This window comes from Solanum tuberosum, unplaced genomic scaffold, assembly GCF_000226075.1.
Source record: "Solanum tuberosum cultivar DM 1-3 516 R44 unplaced genomic scaffold, SolTub_3.0 scf00017, whole genome shotgun sequence".
NCBI classification, from domain to species: domain Eukaryota; kingdom Viridiplantae; phylum Streptophyta; class Magnoliopsida; order Solanales; family Solanaceae; genus Solanum; species Solanum tuberosum.
This window is the reverse complement of record NW_006238943.1, coordinates 1,781,644-1,791,852: the sequence shown is the minus strand read 5'-3', so window position 1 is coordinate 1,791,852 and position 10,209 is coordinate 1,781,644. Positions and strand designations below refer to the sequence as shown.

Genomic DNA, 10,209 nt, shown 5'->3' with positions numbered 1-10,209 from the left:
CAAACTTTTGTTTTCTTTTGCCTACTCCTCGGACACAACCAACCAATATTTATTTCACTCCAAAAGAGTACAAGTGAAATACTACAAGAGAGAAAGAAGATCAAATGCCTTTGAAGATGAGAAGGCAAGTGAGAGGTGTGCTACAAATGAATTAGGAACTACCTATTTATAGGAGTGAATTCTTCCTATTGATGTCATCCATGACATCACAATGTGTCAAAATGTCAAGATTTACCTTGTGAAACCATTTTATGGTTCACCTAAATTTCACCTACAAAAGATGTTATCTTGACTTTTGTACCAATGAAGAATTATCTTCCTAACTACCAAATCTTCACATTTTGAATCTTGTCAAATTTAACACTTTGAAGCGAAGTGAGGTGCGAAAAGGAGGAAAACCGGCATTCTTCCAGCATTGACTGAATTTGAGGTAAATTACCAATACATAAACACTCAAGAGAGGTGAGACTTTTGAGAACTTTGCCACTTAATGTTTTCAGATTGCGTACGGTAAGCTTTTGAATGGAACAAGGCAACTCCCAAAGTTCAATCTCTTTGTCACTGCCATCATGTACGATCACTAAATCTCTGAGACAGGGGAGTCTCTGTAAACGCCACTCCTTTCGGCCGTTCACCAGTTTCGTGCAATGACGGATCTCAAGTTGTTGTAAATTGAAGGGCAATCCCCCTTCAGGAAAGGACTCTATTTCTGGACATTTAGACAGATACAGTTCCTTAAGAGATGGAAGGAGTTCCTGCATATGTTCTGGCAGCCACTTCAGCTTCTCACAGTGGCCAATACTCAAATATGTTATCTGGGTCCCCTCACATGCCACCGAAAGTTTTTCAAGATTCTCACAATTCCAAATATAGAGCCTTTCAGTTGCAGTAGGAATCAAAAACCTAGTAAGGTTGTGGAAACTACTTACACTCAATTGGCGTGCTCTCGGGACAAACTCGGGTGATATAGAATCACATTCTTGCATTATAAAATCCTCGAGAAACATCTCACCAACTGGCTGCTCCAATTTCAATTTCTGGCAACTAGATATCCTTATCGTCTTCAAGGTATTGGGCAGAATGCTAAAAGGTAAGGAGGTAAGAGAGTTGCAATCACTAAAAAATAATCCCTCAATCTGCTCAAGTTTAGGTGTCTCGAAATTGAGCTCAGGACATTTTGAAATTCTCAATTCTATCAGAGAACAAAGATTTTCAGGCAACTTCCCCATCAACTTTGGACAATTTTTAATTGAAAGATCCTTAAGTTTAGGGAACTCAACACTTCCTGGTACGTGCCATTTCTTCCACTCCGGCATTTCTTCAAATTCAAGCTTCTCAAGAGACTTAAAAGGTTTTTTGGAGAACAAACTGCCATAGAATTCTTCAGTCACCTCTGTTATTTGATGCATCCCTCTAATAGAAAGATATTTCAAAGATGGGAGTTGTCCTAGTGCTGGCAAGGAATCACAGTCCTTGCAATTGCTAAGAGACAATTCTACTAGCTTAAGAAACAAATTATCAGCAAGCCAATTTGGAAATTTTGTTCCTCTATATCCGGTGATTCGGAGTTCTTTTATGTTTGTGTGTGGGCGTAGCTCATCAAGTATGTCTCTTTCAGTTAGTGAATTGTCGGCAATACTTTCACTCCACTCCAAAGATAGCTTCTCAACATGTTCCTTTTCCCTCATCTTTGCCTTCAGAGCTTCCCTTCCATCAACCACATTTTGCAACTCTAGAATTGATAGAGATCCATACAAGTTATGTACTTCACCCAAATCTTTCATTCTCAAACCACCGCGACCACCTACAACAAACCTGGCTCCCACTAGCACTTTCAGGCTTTTCAACTTGCTCAGATGTAGCGGCATCTTCAAGCGAGAAGTGTTGCTTATGTCAAGATGACGCAAGTTAATCAAGTTCTCCATCTGCAGAGGTAGCTCCTCAAGATCAACACAAGATGACAGGAGAAGTGTCTCTAAGTTATACAATACACAAATGGAATTAGGCAACTTTTCAATCCATGTCTTAGAAAGGTCCAAAAATCTGAGGAGCTTTAATTTGATAAACAAGTCATTTGGCAATTCCTTAATCTGATAATGAGACAATGATAGTACTCTCAAGGATCTTAGTCTTGGCAGTATGTCATGCTGCACCCTCTTGCTTAGACGGTAATAATATTTGAGATCAATACGTATCGGAAGCAATGTCCTCAGCTGCTCCAATTTGTAGAGGGGTGTCAATTTCTCAAAATCATCATATCCCATTGAATATGATAAGTGTCGACATTTTTCCAACATATGAGATCCTTGGCTCTCTTCCAACCTGATACAAAGTTTTGAAGATGCAATTTGGGCTAGATCATTGACAAGGTCATGCATTAAGAATTTCTCTATGTTCCCTTCAGAAGGAGTTGGGACCCTTTCGAATAATGATCTTGATCTCAACTCGAGAAAGTATTGGTTGCCTGAATCTTGAATTATTTCATATTCCTGTGGTACGAGACCATTGGCAATCCACAGATGAATAACTTGTTCTTTCCTAAATGCATAATCCTTAGGAAATATTGCACAAAAGGAAAAACATTGCTTTAAATGTGCGGGAAGATCATTGTAGCTCAACATCAACGCCGGTAATATGTCATTGTGTGGCAACTCCCATATTTCACTTCTCACAATACGCTTCCACCCTTCAACCTCTGATTTGGAGCGTAACATGCCAGCGAGCGTCTTTAGAGCTAAGGGCAGTCCTTTGCACTTAGCTGCAATTTGTTTCCCGACCTCTTCAAGTTCCGGATGTCCCATAGGATCCATGTGTTCAAATGCATGTCTTTTAAATAAAGACCAAGAGACTTCAATAGACAAAGTGTCCATGCTAATTTTCTCGTTTCCCATCATCATGGCAACACTCTCTTTACGTGTAGCCACAATGATCTTACTTCCTATATCTCCTTGTACAAAAACATTTCTCAAGTCATCCCACTAGTTGTAGTTGTCATTCCACACATCATCCAGAACAATAAGAAACTTCTTTCCCTTTAAGCTTTCCTTCAATTTGACTTGTAGCTGATTAAGATTGTCATCAACCTTCAAGTCAGTTGAGCCAATTTCTTGAAGTAACCCTTTTGTTATTCTGAAAGCATCATATGCCTCAGAAACACAAAACCAAGCTTTCAAACCAAAATGGTCCTTCACCTTCTCGTCATTGTAAACCGCTTTAGCAAGTGTTGTCTTACCCACACCACCCGTTCCAACAATAGAAACTACAGTCAACTTTTTTCCATTTGCATTTTCAGACACTAAACGGTCAATCAAATCCTCTATTTCAATCTGCCTACCAAAGATATCCGATTCATCAACCAAAGAAGTTGAAGGTCTTCTAGTCTCTTGTTTAGTCGAACTAAAATGCTCCTTTAAGCCGAGGCGGCCAATTTTCTTTTCCAAATCCTCCAATGTTTCCACAGTGTCTTCCAACTTCTCCTTTATGTTAAGAAAGAAATCATCACTCAAGCACAGGTTAAGGTCACTTACTTGCTGGTTGCTTGTTTCTGCAAGATTCTGATGCTGACCTTCCACCTTAAGCCTCAAAGCTTCATAATTGACTTGTTCAATTAAGTTTTCAGCAGAGTCCACAGCATCTCGAAGCTCGTCAAGCCACTGGCTCACAAATTGATTTGATGCCTGCTTATTCTCTGCATCACTTAGAACAGCTTGAAGACCAAGTAAAGTCATTTTCAGCTTCTTTAAGAGCCGAACATGATGCTTATGCTTCTGAAACACCTTGAGCAGATCACCGTGAGGAGCAAGCCTATCAAAGAGAACATTCAAAGCTGAAGAGAGAAATGCACCACCAACTGCTAAGCCAACCTCCATTTCTGAAATCTGCAAAGGAACCACAAAATGAATTTTTAAGAATTTTGAGAAGATAAATGTTTGTATCTTCAATTACTAACAACTTGTTTATTTTACCTGTTGAATGCTAAGAGTAATTGGTACAACTATGTTTAGCTACAGTCAACAACTATGTTTCTTGACTATTTTTATTACTTTCTCACTTCAATAATTGAAGCAAGAGAGGAATGGTACTTAGGGGTGTAGAAATTGGCCCCACCCCAAGTGGGAGGCTCAAAAACAAAAAATCTTAAAATTATAATTTTTTGCGTAGCTCATTATAGTGCTAAAATGGACCTACCATATCATGAATATGTTTAATCTACGTTCTAGAAAAGTTCGTTTTGTTCTTTAACACAACTGGATTCCTTGTTTGAATTATACTTAGCATTTTGGTAAATCTTCGCACTTCCTTCCCTATCGTTTGATGGAGATAAAGATAAGTAAAGATAGTGCTGGAGAGAACATGTCGTTCATTACAATGTTTGTCTTGTTTTGTATAGTAATTGACAGTAGTAGATAAGAAAAGGCCAACTTCATTATTTTAAAAGTCTTTTCTCTTCTCATAAAATATAATTAATAGTTATATCTTGAAGACATTGTGTAAGCAAAAACACGAAATTAGTCACAATTATAAAACAACATAAGAACTTACTAAAAAACGCCTTTAAACTAGAACTACAACAACAAGATCACTACAATATTACAAGTGGAGTCTCGGGAGGGTAGTGAATTCGCAATACTCCTACCTTGAGGACTCAAGACTGTTTTCAATTATTCGCAAAACTTACTCCTACGAGGACTCAGGACTGTTTTCAATAGACTCTCGGCTCAAAAAATAACCTGAAACTAAACACTAAAAACTCAAATTATATTATAGAGAAAAAAGAAAAAAAAAATTAACAAAAATCTAAGATACAGTACTATTTTACCTCTTTCGACGAAATTCTCCAAACTTGTTTGAGATCATATTGAAGTTTTAGGGTTTGGGAGGATTTTGTCGCCGGAAAAAATGGGGATTTTCAGAGCCATTTTGGGGACAAATGGTCACATAAAAATAATAATATTATACTCTTTTAAAGTTACCCAATTTTATTTTATTACTTAAAATTTAGTAATCATATTATCATTTAGGTAATCAAATAGTCATAATAATTGGATTGTCCAATCCTTAAATATCAAGTTTTGAGAATAGAAATAGCAAACATTAGCAGCTCTAGTATAGCATATATTTTTTAGAGATAATAACAGATACATTTAAAACAGAAAAGGGTTAAAAATACCCAATAACTTTGTGAAATAATTAAAAATGTCCTTCGTTTATAGTTTCGCTTAAAAATGTCGTTATCGTCAATACTTTGTTTCAAGATTGTCTTTGCAGTTGATACTTTAGTCCAAAAATGCCCCTATAGTTACTAAATGGGTCAAAAATGTCATTTTCCGAATAAATATATTATTTATTTTGTTTTTAAACACATATTCTTCCTAATAAAAATATTATTAAAGAACCCTATTCTTGTTTTCTTTATTTTAAAATCACTTTTAACAAATAAAAATGTAGGAAATAATTTTTTTCTTCTTAATCTCATTTTATCAATTAGAATTAAATAATTTTATGTACCCTTTTAATGGATAATATATGTCATGTATATAAGATCATAGTAAATCCATCATTAATTTTTATTTATATAACGATAAACAATAATTATAATAAAATAAGAAATATTTTTATTTTTTATTTTTTTCTAAATTGAAGTAGGATAAATATTTACTAATTTAAAAAAATTATTAAGAAAATGTTATATATAAATAAATAATATATTTATTTGGGAAAGAACATTTTTTGCCCATTAAATACAATAAGAGCATTTTTGGACTAAAGTATTGACGACTAGGACATTTTTGGATCAAACAATAAACAAAGAGATTTTTATTCATTTCACATAGTTTAAAGACATTTTTGACCTTTTTCCGTATTTAAAATAATAACTTTAGGTTCTATTTTGAAACAGTATCTAAAAAACTTTGTTTTACGTATTAATCTATATATAAATTAAAGGAGTAACATAGACAAGGTGATGTGGCACCTCTCTATGATCTCCATTTGTATTTTTTTTTCTCCTTTTTTGGCTTTTCTTTCTTATCTAAATTAATTGTTTTATTATAAAAGTAAATTATTTAATTTATTACAAATAAAATTATATTAATATTTTTTGTCCCTCTTCTAATTACAATTACAAAATATTCATATTTTTAAATATTTTAAGTATTTTTATCTTTATTATTTAATTTATTTTAAAGGTTTTTTCCCCTTTTTCTTCTTTAAATCAATTCGTTTATTATAAATGTATTATTTAATTAATTACAAAAATCTATATATAATATAAAGCTAGATAAAAACATAATAATAATAATAATAAAGTTAATTATTTATGGTTTTTCTCCTTTATTGAACTTTTCTTACTATTCGTTTTCCATCTTCTTATTATTAAAAAATAAAATAAAGGAGAACCATAACCACCCTTTACCTAAACGGAAGAAGCCCTAAAGTTGATAACTGGTATGTCACATTTTACTATGCATTAAACATCTATGTAATAAATAATAATTAAAATGAAATAAAAATGTTACAAACAACCTCTATATATAATAAATTAAGAAAAGGGATTCCTTGAGTAAGAAAATCAGAATGGTAATGCTTATGGAGGAATCAAATATGGCAAATATGAGTAGGAAAATCAGAATGTAATGCATTGGGAGGAGTCAAATATGTCAATCAAGTGATGAAAAAGTTTTTGTATCTATTTCACTCAAAGTTTTGCAAAAGGCTATGAAGTATTTATGTAAATTAACAAGTATGTTATCTTTGTGTTTTTTTTTTTTTTTCATTTGTGGCTTGATATTATTTTCATTTTTTAAATTCATTTTCATGTAACTTTTCTCTTTAATAAGGAGATGGGCATTAGAGGAGTATACTAATTGTAATTTCTAACGAATACTATTGTGGTTCACGGTACAATAAATTCAACTTTTTATTTCTGATTTTCTTTTCTTTGAATGCATGCATATGATATATATATATATATATATATATATATTATAATTCGTTTGTATTACGTTCAACTAATTAAAAAATTTATGATAAAATAACCAACTAGTTATTTTATTTTTTGGTTTATATGAAAATCACAGAAAAATGAGTATTAGTGATGGAAATAATAACTATTTGAATTAACTTATTTTAAGTGCTTTTATGCTAAAGATAACTTTTAAGCACTTTTGGAGTGTTTAGAAAATTTAAAAAGTACTTAGAAGAACTTGATTTTAAGCTAAAGTGTTAAAAGTAAATCAAAAATCATAAATTACAAAATTTAACTTATTACTTTTGACTTATAAGTCAAACAATAAAAGTCAATCCAAACGAGCATTATTTCCACCACATTTGTGACCACCTATTTCAGTAGAAAATTATGCAATAATCTTAACGAAGTCAATTTGTACATACACTAAAATAATCTGTTTTTAAACGAATGTAAAGTACTTAACCATAATTATATGCAATGAAATATGATGGTTTTTAAAATAAAAATATATATTTAATAGCAAAACACAATATGATCCGCATCACATGATTATATTAAAGATTGAACTCAAATAAAGTAATAATATTTTTATAATATTTCTCAAAATAAAAGAAAATGTTGAATGTGTATATACAACTAAATATCTAAAAAATGCGGTATTTGAATACATTAGAACTGCATAATTGTGAAGAGAATTTGAATACGTGATCATTATTAAAAATTTAATTAAATTTATTTGATAATTGAATTTTTTTAATATAGATATTCAAAGAAAAATATTATTTCATAAAATATATAAGATTTTAATTGGCCGCGCGAAGCGCGAATTAGTTAACTAGTTGACAAATAATATTACTATAAAAAAGTTATGTGTTTTAGCAGAAATTATCGATATCTTATAATTTTGAATAAGAGATATTCTCTTTTTTATTCTTGCTAAAGATAAGGATAAGGTATCTATTGGTAGAGATTTTTTCAGTAACTATAGACTATAATTGTGTAATTGGCAATCATAGGAAAGAATTATATCATTTTTTATTTTTTTTCTCTTTTTGGATACAAAAAAAAAATGCATCAAAAAAACAAAAACTTGAAAATGTCTTTTTTTATAGTTACGAATCTTGTATGTATTCTTAAGAAACGGAATTTGTTCATTTTTCTTGATCTTAAAAGAGGCATGGAAACACGTAAGAACTCTTGAATGAAGAAAAATGTAACTCCAATATTTTCTTTAAAATCAGTAGTCAATTCTATTTCCAAAGGGAATAGTTGACAATTTAATCCAATTTTGGTCTTTATATATATTCACATCACTAGTAGTACAAAAAGAAGGCACAACTCCAAGCTGTTCAAGAATAGTAGTATTGAATTTCTCGAACCATTAACTAATACTATATTAGTTCTATTTCTCAATGTGGCGGGCTATTTTCCACCTTAGTTTAATTTTTCTCTTGCCATGTAGGTAAAGCTAGAAGAGAGCATCATTGGTCATACATTGGTTGGTTAATCACATTTTATTCATGAAATAATTTGAACTGATATTAGTTTGAATACGACAAATCATGGGCGATATCTTTCTAGCATATGTGAAGGCTGGCGCTTTTATAATTTGTGGTAGTAGAGAAATTACAACTGAGCATCGATCGAAAACAATTTTTCTATCTTTCATAGTAAGGATAAAGTCTACATAACACTACCCTACTTTCTTAATCAATATGTCAAGGGCTTGAGCCCCAAAAATAAAATAAAAAACATGTTAAAAGTGTTGCTCCCTAAAATATGCTAATCCAAATTTAGTTGCAATCCTAGATATATATACATTTTATCAAAGTATACAATACATTCGCTATAAAAACATATATATTTTTCTGTGATTTTGAGTTGCAATTATTCAAAATCAGTTAATCGAATCTCCATCAAATAACTTCAAATTTTATAGATAATTTCCTTGTATTAACTATTCCAACAAGTCTAAACAACACCTATTTCAAAAAAAATTCACACAAAATAAAAATAAAATTCGAAATTTAAACTCACTTCTTCAAGCTTATTCAACTATGACGAATTATCTTTCTAATTTAATTTTCAACATTTAAATTTCACAAAATTAGTACTCTAACTACCAGTTGGGTCCCAAATATATTAACTAATCGAGATTGTCAACTAATTATTCAGAGGTGGTTGCCTGGTTGATCCCAAATAAAATAAAAATTAATATTTTTGTTATTTTCGATCAAATGTGTGTAAATGGCGTGTCACTCAACTTTTAATTTTGTACATCAAAATCAATTTGACCACTATCAATATTGCATAAATAAAGTTCGTGGTAAATTGGTAATTAGTAAGTATTTTTTTATTTTTAACCAGAAATTTTTTATTTCGAATCTTCTTGAGTTAGAAGTCGTCTTTATTAGAGAGTATTTTACCTTCAACGTGACACTTTTTTGTGCAAATTCAAATTTAATCGAGCTCTAATATGGATACCAAACACTAGGCGGAAACAAAAAAACAAGTATATATCTGCTCCATATATTAGTGTTTGCCAGCTTGAAAAATCATCAAATTTGCCTTTTGCTGGAATCAATTGCATCATATCTTTCCAATGATGTAAGTAGGATATTCTTCCAGAACTTTATATATATATATATATATATATATATTTATTTATTTTTTTTTTATTTTTTTTTAGTATTATTATTTTTTTTTATTTTTTTTTAGTATTTGTATTGTGATTTGATTAAATTTAAATTTATGTATTTGCGGGCAGTTACTAATAAGATATTTTTATTTTTAAAAATTTAAATTTGAGATTTTTAGTTAAATACGAGAGACTCAAATCATCTCGCAATTTATATTGGTACAAGGATATAGTACAACTACTATTTATTTGGGAATCTGAAGTTTAACAGAAACTGCAAGTTGTATATATGTCAACTTACATACAATCCTAGGTTCCTCTCTTCTTCTTATTTTTTCCTTTTTTGGCATATAGTCTTTGTACTTCCAAATTAATCCTAACTTGGATTTTAAACACTCTATGTATTATTTTATTTTTTTACCATTTTAATAATAGGAATAATTGCTTTAATCTTGGTGAATTAGGGGCAGATACACCATTAGTGAAAAGAGTAAATTTTATCATGAAAGAATGTGGTACAAACGATGGAGATGCAAAGGTTGTATTAAGGGGTGTCGGTCGACACCTCTTCATCGAAAAATTATATTGTGTAGCTAATATA

The 10,209-nt window shown here is 30.9% G+C and overlaps 1 pseudogene; it reads right to left on the bottom strand.

Moving 5' to 3' along the window:
- The window catches only part of LOC102594161 (putative disease resistance RPP13-like protein 1), a 10,117-nt pseudogene extending 6,074 nt beyond the window's left edge, over positions 1–4,043 (bottom strand).
- Between the last annotated feature and the right edge of the window lie 6,166 nt (positions 4,044–10,209).